The sequence below is a fragment of the Hibiscus syriacus genome, unplaced genomic scaffold (genome assembly GCF_006381635.1).
Source record: "Hibiscus syriacus cultivar Baekdansim isolate YM2019G1 unplaced genomic scaffold, ASM638163v2 tig00111053_pilon, whole genome shotgun sequence".
NCBI classification, from domain to species: Eukaryota; Viridiplantae; Streptophyta; class Magnoliopsida; order Malvales; family Malvaceae; genus Hibiscus; species Hibiscus syriacus.
The window spans coordinates 449671-464627 of record NW_024062964.1 but is presented as its reverse complement, the minus strand read 5'-3'; the positions used below and the strand labels follow the sequence as shown (position 1 = coordinate 464627).

At 33.6% G+C, this 14957-nt stretch overlaps 1 long non-coding RNA gene and 2 pseudogenes across 1 annotated transcript; 1 reads left to right on the top strand and 2 right to left on the bottom strand.

The window, feature by feature from the left end:
• Positions 1 to 1701: 1701 nt before the first annotated feature.
• Positions 1702 to 5200, top strand: LOC120151306 (annotated as a pseudogene).
• Positions 5201 to 6455: 1255 nt separating this feature from the next.
• LOC120151308 lies at positions 6456 to 7880 on the bottom strand. Its single transcript, XR_005518602.1, has 3 exons — positions 7746 to 7880; positions 7330 to 7393; positions 6456 to 7227 (listed from the first exon to the last, which is right to left on the bottom strand). It is a non-coding gene; the product is annotated as an uncharacterized LOC120151308 (long non-coding RNA).
• Positions 7881 to 7916: 36 nt separating this feature from the next.
• LOC120151335 lies at positions 7917 to 8479 on the bottom strand (annotated as a pseudogene).
• Positions 8480 to 14957: the final 6478 nt, after the last annotated feature.

The window sequence follows — 14957 nt, the reverse complement described above, 5'->3', positions numbered from 1 at the left end:
CATCTTTGTTAACATGTTAATTTTATTAAACTTTCTATTTAGCTCATTTTATTTGATGTTTGGTGTGCTACACATGCATTCTAGTTAAATTAAAAACATATTAATTTATCCATGAACCAATTTACCTCAGTGGTTAAAATAATAATTATTATTTTTAGAAGTCACGGGTTCGAACACCAACGACTGTAATAAGGTGATTGGACGCTCATTATTAAATAGTTGAGAGTATTCTACTATATAATCATCTTAATTTAATAAAAAAAAACCCTACTAATTTATTCCCAAAATTATTTGTTTTTCCCCATATGACTTCATCTTATAAAAAATTTATTAGTCCATCTTCATTTTTATACTTTTTTTTTATAAATTTTTTGTCTTTGTATTTGAAAAGTTATTTTTTAACGGTATTTGAAAAGTTATTTAATTTCGAAAGATTATTTACTTTTGTATCTTCATTTACAAAAATTAATATTTAAATTTTGAATAATGCATATTTATATTAGTGATAAAAATGATAACTATTTATTTACCAAAAAAATTATAACTATTTGCGATCATATCAGATAACTAAACTTTAAATTTTTTATATTATTTTAAATAAAATTTATTTATTTATTTATTAAGTTTATATCAAAATGTTCGTAAAATTACAGGACATGGCATATTATCATATTGATTAAATAATTTGCTAATAAAAATAACGTTTAAGACTTAAAATAATAAAAGATATAATTTTGGGTTAATTACATGATTAATGACTTATGTTTATGTTTTATTTTTTTTACTAATTTTATAACCCATAATATATTATCACTTTTTTTTTCTGATTAAATAAGACGTGATGACCACATTTTATTCTATGTTATGCGTAGACCTGTAAACGAACCGAACGCATAAAAATGGATGTATGTTCATATTCATTCATTTAATAAATAAACGAACATAAACGAACACGAATATAAACGAACAATTTTTTTTTTTTTATGTTTGTTCATTAAGGAATATAGTTCGTTCATGCTCGTTCATTTAAATGATAAACGAACATAAACGAATAACACAAACACAAAAAATAAACTTATTCGAACACAACAAATGAATGTAAAAAAAAGTAAACAACGAGAATAAAAACTTAAATTCATTAATATAACCTTCAACTTTAGAGTTAATTTGTTCGAATACGACAAAAACATACATAAATCATAAATAAGTTATATAAACATAATAAAGTTTTAAAGTTAATTTGTTTAACAAAACAACCTTCTTGAAATCCAAACAACTTCAAAAATCTTCGTAACATATTCAACTTGTCCTCTGTTCGAACATAAATGAACGAACATATAATCGAACGTTCACGAATGTAAATGAACGAATGAGCTCTTTGTTCGTGTTCGTTCATTTAATTAAACGAACATAAAATCTTGTTCATGTTCATTCATTTAATAAATAAACGAACATAAACGAACTTCCTATTACACAATTCATAACGATTCGTTAAACGTTCAGTTCATTTACAGACTTCATTTTCAGGCCTAATTATGCGGTATTATGGGGAAACAAGGGAACTTGTGAAAAGGCAGTGAAATTTTTTCTGGATGATGAAAAGGCAATGATTTAGTGATTGTGTTTAATGCAATAAAAATTATATTTTTAGTCTCTTCTTTGCATTCAGTCTTAAACCCGACTCTCCCCATGCTCTTGGGGTTTTGGTGGCTACCCCTTCCCCACGTCTTTCTTCTTTTCTTTCCCCAACGGTTCTAGTGTTTCTCAAGTCTAGCTAGGGTTTTTCCTTTCCTTTTTTCTCTCTCTTTATTTTCTCTTGCTTGCTCTCGATAGTACTCTCTCTAAGCCTACACCCTTGATCTTTGATCATGACCAGCTCTGATCGTATCCTTGCTAACTTCACTCCTCTTGGTATGCTTTGTTTTTGTAGATTTATGGATAAATATTGTGTTTTTCTTTGTTATCAGATACTGGTCCTTGGTATTTTCCTTTTGTTTTGAGGTGTTAACTCATTAATTTGTATATATTATTGGAATACCTCCAATGACTATTTGATTTTTTTTGTAAGGGTTTTATTTAAAAGTTTATCTTTTCCTAATGGTTTATTCAAAATTTTATCTTTTTTTCTTATCGGTTTACTCAAAATTTTATCTTTTGGTATTTGCTATTGAGATTTGTTTGTGATTTTCTGGATGGGGCTTAGTAGGGTTTACTGAAAAGTTTTCTTAATTGGTTCAAGCTTATTTCTATATTTTTAGCTAAACATTTCATCTTCTTAATGATTTAGGTTTGATGAATTTGGAAGCTTATGAATTGATGTGTTTTATCTTTGAATCTTTAATTGATGCTATTTGTAGATTGAGATAAATTTACTGAATCTTTATATGATGTTGATAGATTATACCTATTTGTTTTGTGTTGTTTCAAGTGATTTGCTTTTGATATATCTAAAAATTTATAGAATTTAATTTTCAATTTGTCGGTTTTGTATTTATCCTTTACTTCCATAATCACAGGAATTGCAGATTCACTGGAGAACCTGTCTCTAGATTCCCAAGCAATGACCACAAAAGGTCCTGAGACTGTCAACAAGGTAGTGCTTCAATTATGAGATGATTGTTTCTTAATCTTGTTAATGATAAAAGCTCTAATTGTTATTTGTTAGATGGATTAGTTGGATAGTGATTTTATTCGATTTTGTGTAATTCAAGCTGTAATTAAACTTGGTTTCTTGGCTACTTGAATACACTGATTATAATGAACAGACTTCTTTGCATGCGTAAAGATGTTTGATGTTATCCTACTCGATGTTACTTAAACTTGGATGTGAGTGTCAGATACGAGCATCTGTCCAACGAGGGTATGTTCCGTTTTTTCTAAGTTTTCCATGTATTTGCAGGATCTCTAGAAGGCCATATCTCCATATTCAGGTCTGGATATGCATAGTGTTCGGGTTTTGGACTTAGATTCTTAAAGTGAAATCATTCTCTCAAGGTTTGATGGTTGATAATTGGTGATGAGACTAATTCAAAATCTTTGAGAGATAAATGAACTTATGCTGTAGCGAATATCACTGTTATATTGCAGAAGAAGGCTAATTCTTTCTTGAAGTTCCTTGGAAATTTATCATTGACAATTTGATTTTCAGATGATGGGTTTTTTTTAACATTCGGATTGTGATAAGCTTTATTGACAGGATTTTTATGGTGATAATGTCTCGTATATGTACCAGCAAACTTTTGGTTATATGCCATACGGAGTGTATTCCATGCTGAGTTCACCTCTTCCTGCTATGGGACATGATGGTCAACTGCTTGCGCTGCAAGAATACCACTATCCAAGTCCCAATTACCAACCACCTTTTCAAACTAGTCAAGCCAATACTTCTCAAGTCGACGTTTTAACTTGTGGTGTAGGTGATCAGGTTTCCTTATCCACTGAAATAAATAAGGGAAATTCGATTACTATGCCAAATGGTGTGGGTTTGAGTGGTAATAATGGGTCAGGTTCATTGAAGTCAACTTTTAAAAGCTTCTCTCTAAATCCGAATGCTTCCTATAAAAGAGGAGGCTTGCCAACAGGTAATCTACCCCAAGGTTTTCAAGATCCAAGGTTTAGTTATGATGGGATTCAGTCAACAATTCCTTGGTTAGACATGTCGATTTCTTCTAATGGGCAATCCAAACATGCTGTAAATAGTGGGTTCTCTTCGTACACAAACAATGTTCCATCAGGAAGGAATCAGAACTTTCACCATTTCCCTTATGTTAAGGTATGTTCAAACTGCTTCGTTACTTGTATCTGAATCCCTGCTCTTTTGATATCTAAATTCTAACCCAGATATATGCACTGATAGATGATCTAGGTGGATATTTAATTGCCAATTGATGTGATTGATCTGATGATTTGAATCCAGAATTTGCACAATGCAAGACCATCATCGGGTGTGGCCCCAGCTTATGGATACATGAATCACATGTACTCTAACAACATGACTTATGATCGCTATGGTAATGCCATTAGAGGCAATTCTGGTGTTGGATCACACGGTTATGATGCTTGGAAGAGAGGACTAGGGTGGTTTCCCGTTGGTTACAACAGGTCGAAGGGTCGTGGTCATGGAAGAGAAAATACGGATGGTTTAAGTGAGCTGAACAAAGGACCTAGAGTAAAAGGGTATAAGAATCCAGATGGTCTCGGACCTGCAACAATAGCTGAACCTTCAACTAACTGAGAGCAATAAGAAGAACAGTGTTTCTCTTATTCCAGATATTGGACGGTATAACAAAGAAGATTTTCCTGAGAACTATTCAAATGCAAAGTTCTTTGTCATTAAATCCTATAGTGAGGATGATGTCCACAAAAGTATCAAATACAATGTGTGGGCTAGCACATCTACTGGCAACAAGAAACTTAATGCAGCATTCCATGAGGCCAAAGAGAAGCCCGATAGCTGTCCCGTGTTTCTACTATTCTCGGTAAGCATGATTACATTTATCCACTGTCTTGATATAATTAGTGTATAATTTGCTTGAATGTTACTAGGCCTGAACCTTTTCCAGGTTAATACCAGTGGACAATTCATTGGGGTAGCAGAGATGGTGGGTCCGGTTGATTTTAACAAAACCGTAGAATACTGGCAACAGGACAAGTGGACTGGTTACTTCCCTGTGAAGTGGCACATCATTAAGGATGTGCCAAACACTTCATTGAGGCACATAACACTCGAGAACAATGAGAACAAGCCTGTTACTAATAGTAGGGACACCCAAGAGGTATTCTATCTCTTTCACTGTATGTTCTACTCTGATTCGAATGAGTGTTGGATATGGGTATGCACCTGAAACTAGTTGATGTTTCCAAGTTCTTTCAAACATTTGGAGAACCATACCCTTGTACACAGGTGTTAGGTTCCAACACTATAAGGGAAAATGAGTAGGGGTAACATAGGTTATATATTTCACCTTCCGTGATATTTTCATCATCCTCGTTGTAAAACAGTCGGTGGCTGCTACAGGTTAATTTTGAGCAGGGGATTCAAATTCTTAAAATCTTTAAGGATCATTCCAGTAAGACGTGCATTCTCGATGATTTTGAATTCTATGAGGCTCGTCAAAAGATCACCCAAGAGAAAAAGGCTAAGCATCAGCTGTCGCAGAAACTGGTATATCTGACTCTTGTTTGAATTTTGTGTCCTGATTTTGCATTTGCTTGCCGCGTATTACTTACAATATGCATTTCATACTTTTTAGAATCCTATAAATGGCTCGCATAAACTGCATATATATATATATATCAATTTCTTTATATTCCTCTGAATCTGGTCTTGAGTGGGGAACCTAATGATGATGCTGTTTCTGATAACAAAGAAAATACAGTGATGACAAACAAGAACTTGGAAAAATCTGTAGAGGCGACCTTGGTAGAAGAACCAACTGTTCCATCAATGGACAATTTAGTCAAGGCGAATGGGAATGTGAAACCCACAGAAGAGAACGGATCAGTTGCTGCAACTGAAGGCGACGAAAGCAGTTCGTGAGTGTTTGCTAATTGGCTTCTAAGATATAGAACAGGAGTGTACTTTGGGTTGATTTGTTAACAAGATTAGCTAATTTATATCAGCCTTTATAGCATTAAAGATTTTGCATGGTGAGGCGATCTTAACTCCTCTATACCCGCCTGAGTTTTTCCGCGTTGTTTGTGATTTTCATCTATTAATGAGAGTTGGAGGGTAAAAATTTGCCCAAGGAGAAAGATCTATTTGTACTTGGCGTTTGTTCAATTTAATTTACTTGGTATTTTTCTATCATGTAGAAGCTTAGACACCCGGATTTAGGGTGATGATTTTTTTTGGTTAAATAAGGTGGGATCTCATTAAAACAACTCATAATCGGCATTAGGAAAGACTAACACCAACTAGTGGAATGGGAAAAGAGTGCCCAAATAATTTTATTAATAACTCGATGACAAACCAGTACAATTTCAGCAGGATTACAAATGTCTAGGAACTACTACCAGCAAACCCAATGCCTCCCAAATAAACGAATCGCAAAAAACAATACTCCAAAAAGGTGATGATTGTTTTACATATATTTGAAGGATCTTATGTACAAATGTCTGAATATATCATCTTGCATGATGGATAAAATGCAAATATATGAATGTTCCAAAACCATATGAATTACCAATGAATCATTTGAATTGCTGAGAGTAAGCATCAAGCTCTTGCAACATCTATTTTTATACAATCCAACAATAAGATTTCTACACATTTACTTGTAAGCACTGTAATTTTCTTTTTCCAAAGTTAAATGGTTCACAACTTTGTAACAAACCTTATCTGTATTGGTGAATTACAGTTGCAATTACTTCCTAAATTCTGAAGAGTGCTGAAAAAATCATAATAGACAATTTACTAATAGATCTCAAATCATGTGAAATACATATGAATCTCAAATCATGCAAAATACATATGTATCATTATTGGCATTGTGGAAGCAGTCTACAGGTTGGACAGTACTATTTTCCCTTGAATCTTGTATCCGAAATCAGCCCCACACATGCATAATGGAACCATTCACCTCCTTGGCACTAAATAAATAGAACTGTTAGTTACACCTATGCTCGAATCATATTCAAACATGGTATGGGGGATATAATCTATCGAGAACCTTCCAAATGCATGAAAATATTGGAATTTTTTTAACAAACCCTAAACTTGATGAAATTAATATGAGAATACTAAACGATTAACAGTTAAATATAACACAGGCAAGTAAGGAAATAAAAATACTACTAAATATATAAATAAAGAGATGAAGACTAAGACGAAATAACTCACATCTTCTTTGTCACAGGCAATCATATCTCCAAATGATACCTAAATAAGGTACAAAACAAATGCATCTAAACCAAGAAGCAACGAGGAAAATTAAGTAAATCGGTACAAAAACCTAAAACAAGGCAGAATCTGATGGCAGACACAATAAGTAGGTTCATTTGGATCAATGGGTTGATCAACATCAACAGAGGGAGCAAAATCTTTCTTATGGCTTCCTGGAGGAGGCATGAGCTCTAAATCCCTATCACGTTCTCAATCCCAGTCTCTATCCCTGTAATCCAGCCTCTTTGATTGGGGTGTAAAATAAATGGGCTTGAGCTTCTCAAGCTTAGGAACAATAGGCAATGGAGGAAGAATTGCAGGCTCATCCGGGGGGATTTTTCCTTCTGATAAAATTGCAGGAAGAAAAAGCGTAGTGACAAATGTTAACAACCTGAAGTAGCATTCCGTCCATTAATGATGCACAATTTTGATTGCTATTACTATACCGTGCTTTAGATCTTCAGCAAAGTAGGTCAAATCCTCGTCCAGACATTTTACATGGTTATCTACCTGAAACAAGTATCAGTTATAAAATTTGGTGACCTTTTAATCAATATGATTCACAAAATGACAGCAGCTCGAGAAGCTGTGTATGAAAATAACCCAGGATGGTTTTGAACTACATTCCATAATTGTGACAGAACAAGATGCTGATTGACTTCTCTTAGAAAGGGGAAGGAATAAAATGCAACCCATCTAGTTAGTCACAAGCCAATAGAATTGCTTCCAAAGGTATGCTGTTATTTAGATGGAACCAGATTTCTAGTTCTCTTCACTCTTCATTCAAACATTACAATGACAAAGTAGAAACACTTATAGGTTTATAGCTACATGATACAAATAACTATTTTAAGTTTCTTACCACTGATGACTTGAACTCAGATATGCTGATTTAAACTTGAGGATGTGCACAAGATAGCAATATCATGGCGTTCCACACTATCACACCACAAGAAACCTCAATCCTCAAAAACAGAAGAATAACTATTTACAAAGCAACACATAGCCGATTGCAAATGCTCACCAAATCACACGCTTGTCGTGCCAACAAAACCTTCTCGGTGCACAAGCTCAAGGCATTTTCTTAACTTGCCTCTATATCTTTCTTCATTTTCTCAATGGTGTCCTCATCCTCATGACTATTATTCATATAACTATTTCCGTTCCCTCTCTTCGCCACCAATGCTAAACAATACTTAGTCTGCTGTCTAGCCTGATTAATCATAGCTTCGAAAAAATATAAAATTTTAATTAAAATCCCCCAAATTTAGAAACCTAATTATTGAACTCCAAAAATTGGATTGGCTTACATTGGGACCTTTCATCAAGTTCGCGGATTGTATTCTGGAGTCTCTGAAGCTCAGCAGGTAGTGTGCTGGCGTCTATTGAAAATTTAAAAAGGAGAAAAATGAAACTTTAAATTAAATATGAAGTTGAAGCTCGAAATTAATTATAAAAAAATCATAAAAAGTTAAAATTTGAAGTGAGAAATTTGAACAATGCGAGGATTGGAACATACACTCCAGATAATCGTCGACGTAGAAGCCGGTTCTCGCGATTGCCATTTTCATTATCAGAGGTTTGGGGGTTTCTGCAAATTTGATTTCTAGGTTTAAGAAATAAAGGGTAAATAAAATTAGGTTTTTGACCATTGTGAAAAAGCGGGTACGGTTTGTTTATTTCAGAATGATTAAGAGTTAAATGATTAAGCGCTGAATGACTCAGAGACTCTGAATCATTTGGCTCTGAATGTGACATATTGTTTGATAACTGACTATGAATGATTCAGAATGTATTTTTTGCTGAATCATTTAGCACTGTTTTGCTGAATCAGTCAGCACTTCAGCATTCAGCGTTGAATGGTTCTATTAAGAGGCAAACAAACAGCCCCTAAGTATCAGTAAATAATCTTCAGTCTTCACGACGTTATTTGTGTTTTGGGTAAACTACACCACTAGCACCTCAACTATCACTTTTATTCCGTTTTGGTTACTAAACTAATTTTTCTCAAAAATAAAACCTAAACGTTTAGTTTTGGTTTCATTTTGGTCATCTGTCTTTAAAAAATTAACGGTAATATCGCCATAAGATAATGTCATGTCATCATTAAAAAATATAAAGGTAAAGTATATAAATAGTCCCCAAACTTTTAGGGGGCTTTCATTTTGGTTGCCTGACTTTTGAAACTTGTAATACAGTCATCGAACTTTTAGCTAGTTTTCAATAAGGTCCCTATCGTTACCTCCTGTTAGTTTTTTCTGACGTGGCGCTTAATTGTCGTTAACCCATTCTTCTTCTTCTTCACAAATTGAATAGTTTTAAAACTATAAATAAAGCTTTAGGATCGATGGTAGTCCCTTAGTTTTCACAAACTGTATAGTTTTAAAATTATAAATAAAACTTTAAGATCGACGGTAGTCTCTTGCTTTCTCTCAAACTTTTTTTACTAAACCATAATGACTTGGGCAAAGTCAAAGTCTTCAGTTCCCATTAATGTTTCTTCTCACAATTAAGTTTTCTTATTTGTTTTTCTGAATTTAGTTACATATTTAGTTGTTAACCCCATTGTTCTCCTTCTAATCTTATTCCCAACTCAAAACTTTAGCATGTGACAACTAAAATCAAAGCTGCCATGGTTGGGCCAGTTAATGGCAACCTTTGCTTTATTTTTAATTGTATTTCCTAGTGCTTGCATGGTTAGGCATCTAAACCAGGATTGTGGGTCTGTTTTTGTGGAAGCATGAATATAAATTTATAGTTTTAAAACTACATATTTTATGGAATGTTAAGAATAACGGGTGCCTGCCTCGCGAGACTCACAATCCTAGCGAAACCCACAATCTAAAATTGTTTTTTTGTGGAAGCATGAATATTAATTTATAGTTTTAAAACTATAATTAGTTGTTGTTGTGTATCTTCGACTTACAAAGCTATAACATTTCACATAAGCAACAATTAAATCATAGTTGAATTAAATTTTGATTTTGATATAACATCATTATTATAATATTTTAAATTGTTAAAATTTGTAATTTCACAAAATTTATAAATAATTTGTCATAAATAATTTTAAACTATTTTTAAGTGTGAAAAATTCTCGATTTTATATATTATATATAGTCATAATCTAGAGGCATGTACATACTAGACATCCTAGGCCAATCGATCGACCGATCTACCTAGAAATCTAAGCTCTGATACCACTAAATATAATACCCTCAGACCAATACGGGTGATTTGATCTGTCACAATATGGCTACCGAAACGACACACGCTGAAAATCCGGAGAAATTTAAAATTCTGTTAAAACATTTGAAATCATAATACAATTATAAATAAACAAATTCAAGTTGGGAGTCGAGTCAAAGTTCTCGAACAAATAATCTCCCACGTTACTCGTTGGGTAACTTTCAAAATTGGGATGAATATTGACATTATTTCTTTTTTGCACAGATTGAGTCGTAACAGATAAGATACTTTGGTATACTTATTACAGAACGATTACTTGATATCATAGTTCTGGCTCAGAAGAGTACGGTCATAATCTAGGGGCATGTACAGACCATACATCCTAGGACAGTCGATCAGTCGATCTACCCAGAAGACTCGACTCAACTTAAGCTCTGATACCATTAAATGTAACATCCTCAGACAGATATGAGTGATCCAATTTGATCTGATGTGTCACATTATGGCCACCGAAATGACCCAAACTGGAAATCCAAAGAAATGTAAAATTTTGTTAAATCATTTGAAAACGTAATAATACAATTATAAATAAAAATACAAGTTCAGAAATCATTCATATATTTAAAACATAAGTCAAATATATACAATATTAAAATGAGTTCAGACACCAATATAAAAACAACAGTGGCATATAAGCCCCTAATTACACGTACACCGTACTCCGCAAGCAACGCTGAAGGAATTCCCAATACTGATGTCGAAAGCAACACAATGACATTTCCTTTAACCTGAAATGGTAAGCGACAGAGTGAGCTTTGGAAAGTTCAGCAATACAGAACTACCAGATGAATGCGATAAGTCATCAAGTATATGGTAAAACATAGCTTCCTTTAGCGGGACAGACATCATCAGATTCTAGCAGTGATTTCATATTCCATTAGCTAAGTCTTTGGTTACAAACAGGAATTTATGGTCTGAAGGAAGTATTCAGAGAGACAGATTCAAAATATTGAATTTGGGAGTCTAGTGTGTTCCAACAAAACAGAAAAACGTGTGCATATCCTTTAAAAACATTAGTAGTTTAAAATATATTTTAAAACAACAATAATACCCTCTAACCGAACACCGATATATATTTCCCTAGAAATGCATCTATAAGGACTTACCTCTAGGCTCGTTGGGCGTAGGAGCCAACCTAAGGGATTACCTTGGGGATTGAGAGCCTATCAGATAGTGTACTTTGGGGTCTAAGAGCCTACCCAAGGGAATACCTTGGGGCCTTTAAGCTTATCCAAGGAAATACCTTAGGGCCTCAGAGCCTACCCAAGAGTCACCTTAGGTCCGTAAGGATTTACCAGCTTGATCAGAGCTGAATTTCCATACTCCAAAATCCTACCCATACAGTATCTTAATAAATGGGTTCATACTGAAATCCAGTAATTTCCATGACCCATAAATCATGTATAATTATATTTTCTAGTAGGTAACCAAATAGTACATATCATGTAGACATAGTTCATAATAATAAATCAATACATCAGTAAGTCAGAATATTGAACAGTTAAAATATTCAGTAATTTAGTAACTTCGATGAATCACATTTCAGAACAAATAAAACAATCATATAACACATAGGGAACACAATAGAGAATCTAATTATTTTTCGGGGGTACTTGGTATTTATTAGGTAGGGAGCCACGAAATTTATGCAAACTGATGGAATTTTAGAACGAAATCTCTAAAAAGGGAGTTTCATAGTTAACAGATTCATCAGTCATTTGGAAAATCATTTATCAAGATCATATAGTATTCATATATATCAGTAAGGTATTCAGGAATTATTGCATCAAATTTATTTAGGATTCAAACATTACTAAAGTGGTTCCATCAATCAAGCTTATTAGGGTATTTTTGTCATTTAATTCCTAAGAAATTTGATAAGTCCATTTAATAAGGGTATGCAACGATTTACAAAATTCCAATCGCACTATACAATTCCCAGCATGGCGACACTTATCAATTATGTAGGTAGATAAACTTCACGAATATTCATTTCTTAAAACTGGCTATACTGTAGAGTCGAACTGATCACCTTCAGAACCATCTTTGGACAGATAATGAGGAGACAAACAGGTATTTAAGCAATATTTATTTACTTCCCGTATTGTAATAGTATTAGAGATGATTAACCTACTTAGGTCACACTCTAAAAACCTTAGGGGCGTTGCAACATTTAAAGCTTCATCGATATCTTCATAAGTTATCCAAAGGCATTTGCTTAGTCCAACTCATGAGGGTATTTGGATCATTCTGGTATTCGAGGTAGATTTATTCATTCCAGAGATTAAAAGTATTTAGTCATTCCAGGGCTTGGGGGTAATTTAGGTTATTTCGCACTTTAGGGGTATTTTGGTCATTTTACATTACGTACAATCTTTCCATTTATTTCAAACTTGTCATTTATTTTAGTCATTTCAAACAATTCTAACAATTAGAGTACTTTCGATAAGTTAGTCTTCGGGTGTTTGCTCATAAATAAGAAATTCTAGGTCTAGTGCCTTCTCAAATGTTACGAATTGTTTATCAGAAATCTTTCAAACAAAATAGAAACTTAACAGTTAAATCAGTAATTTATCAAATTAGATACGAATTCTTAGGGTACTTTCTCCATTAGGGTTAATCCGAATATTTTTACCCCTCAAGGGTAATTTCATAATTTCTTCAGTGTTTTAATTTTTAACAAGAGTAATCAAATTTTAAGGGTTATGAGGTTAAATGTTTCACTGGTTAATCATGGAACTTGGAATTGTTCCTTATAAATCTTCTAATTTCTTATCGAGCCATCAGAGTTTTATTCAGTTACTTACTTTTTATCGTATTTGAATCGTGTTTAGAAATAATTAACTATACAGATGAGACGAAACATATTCATCCATGCACTTAGCCATACTAACATGTACTGTAAAGTATGCATAGGGTAGTAAAGTATTACCTCGATTCTCAAACTACATCGGTCAAACATTCAACTCTATTCAATCGCTCTCAAACTTGAATCCAACGTCCAATAATATCACGATACATAACTTAATTATAAAAAAATGGATTGAATCTGGAGGTTAATCAATGAAAAATAGCTAACGGGTTCGAATTTAGTAAAACATACTTAAAAATGGGCTTAGGACGTCGAAAAACATCAGGATATATGTTCACGAAAAAAGTCAACGGTCAACGTTTGGTCAACGCCTGGTCAATGGCTCAGCTCGGCTCGGCAGCTCAGTTCAAACTAGTCCAATGGGTTAAGACTGGTTCAGCCGGTCAACAGACCCCCTGGTTGAAAAACAAGGCCCACGCGCAGGGAGCTGTGCGTGCAGTGGCTCCGATTATTGGTTCTGCGTGAAATTTTCCATTCATGTAGATTGGAACCTCAGGAGTCTCGTGCATGAGTTATTTTATGATAAAGCACGACAGAGTGTGAAATTTTAAAATGTTGGACTTTTCCAACGATGACGGGCGAGTGACAATGACGGAGTAATTATGAGGGGATAACATCGGTTAGAGTTTATTCCAAAAGGTCAGGGAGCACATAGAAGGTGGCGGTGTTGTGAACGGACACGGGATCGATCTGAAACATTGAAAATCGGAAGGAGATAGCTTGCACTCCAAAGTTTGTGGGGCTTTCTACGACAAACGACAGGGCTTCTCTGAGTGTGGTTGGTTGGGTTTTGGTCGCGAATCGACGATGCATACACCGGTGGTGGCGGTCTCCGTCACCGGTGGCCGGAGGGTAAACGACGGGATGGGCGATAAGTGAGAGCATGGTTCAGCTAATAGGGGTTTTTGTTTGGGAATTAATCTGGTTCTTATATAATCAAATAACATATTTATTAATTTACAACTAAAATAGGAACCTAGTCTAATGGTAGAGGCATGGTTAGCAATGTCTTAGGTTACGAGTTCAACACCTAGTCACACCTTTTTTTTATGGTTAGAATGGATGAGAAAAATTGGTTTTAGGTCCCTGAAATAATTTAAGGTTTATCGAATGACCCCAAATAATCTAAAATTTAGCAATCTGGTCCCAATTTGCTTTTAATTAAATTTGGGGTGTTACAAAAACCCTAGTTAGGTTGAATGCTTTAGATCATTCTACACTTGATTTTAAATATCATACATGCTTGAAAATTAATCCCCAACATAAAAAACATAACAATATTTCATTAATTCTTCAAACTCCATAAACCCTAATTTTAAATCTTCACCAAGTAATATTTATACCAAATGATAGAGAATTTCATGTAGATTAATTCTCTATTTCACAACTTAGTCCAAAGATCAATCATGTATCCTTAAAATCAAAATAAAATTTCTTACCTTGTAGCAATTGTGGTTTCGACCTTGGAGAAGTTTGGAGCAGAAAATATGTTAAATTTTCTTGATTACTCTAGTTAAATAATCTTTAACACAAGTCTTAACATAATTTAATTGAATTTAAAATTTAATTAATGAGAAGTTCCAAAAATATCATTAATGAAACATGAAAATTATAAAATGCCATTGCATTATCTTCCATTAAAATATTTCTTAGTCAAAGATGAATTAACTTGGCTTTGACTTTCTACTTTAATCATGCAATTTTTAAAAATTATATTTTAGTCACTAAAATTCCATTGTTCGGTCCAAATCTGAACAATTACACTGATCCAAACTAAATTTCTCTGATATAAAATATGGAAATCATATTTCCAACCATTATCTAACATCCTTCAAATTTTCAAAAAATGTTGGTTCGATTCGATTATCCAATTTCTGTATCGAACTTTAACGCTTTACAACTTTTAACACAAATTTCATATCAAAAATTCAATTACCATAAAAATCCTTGTTT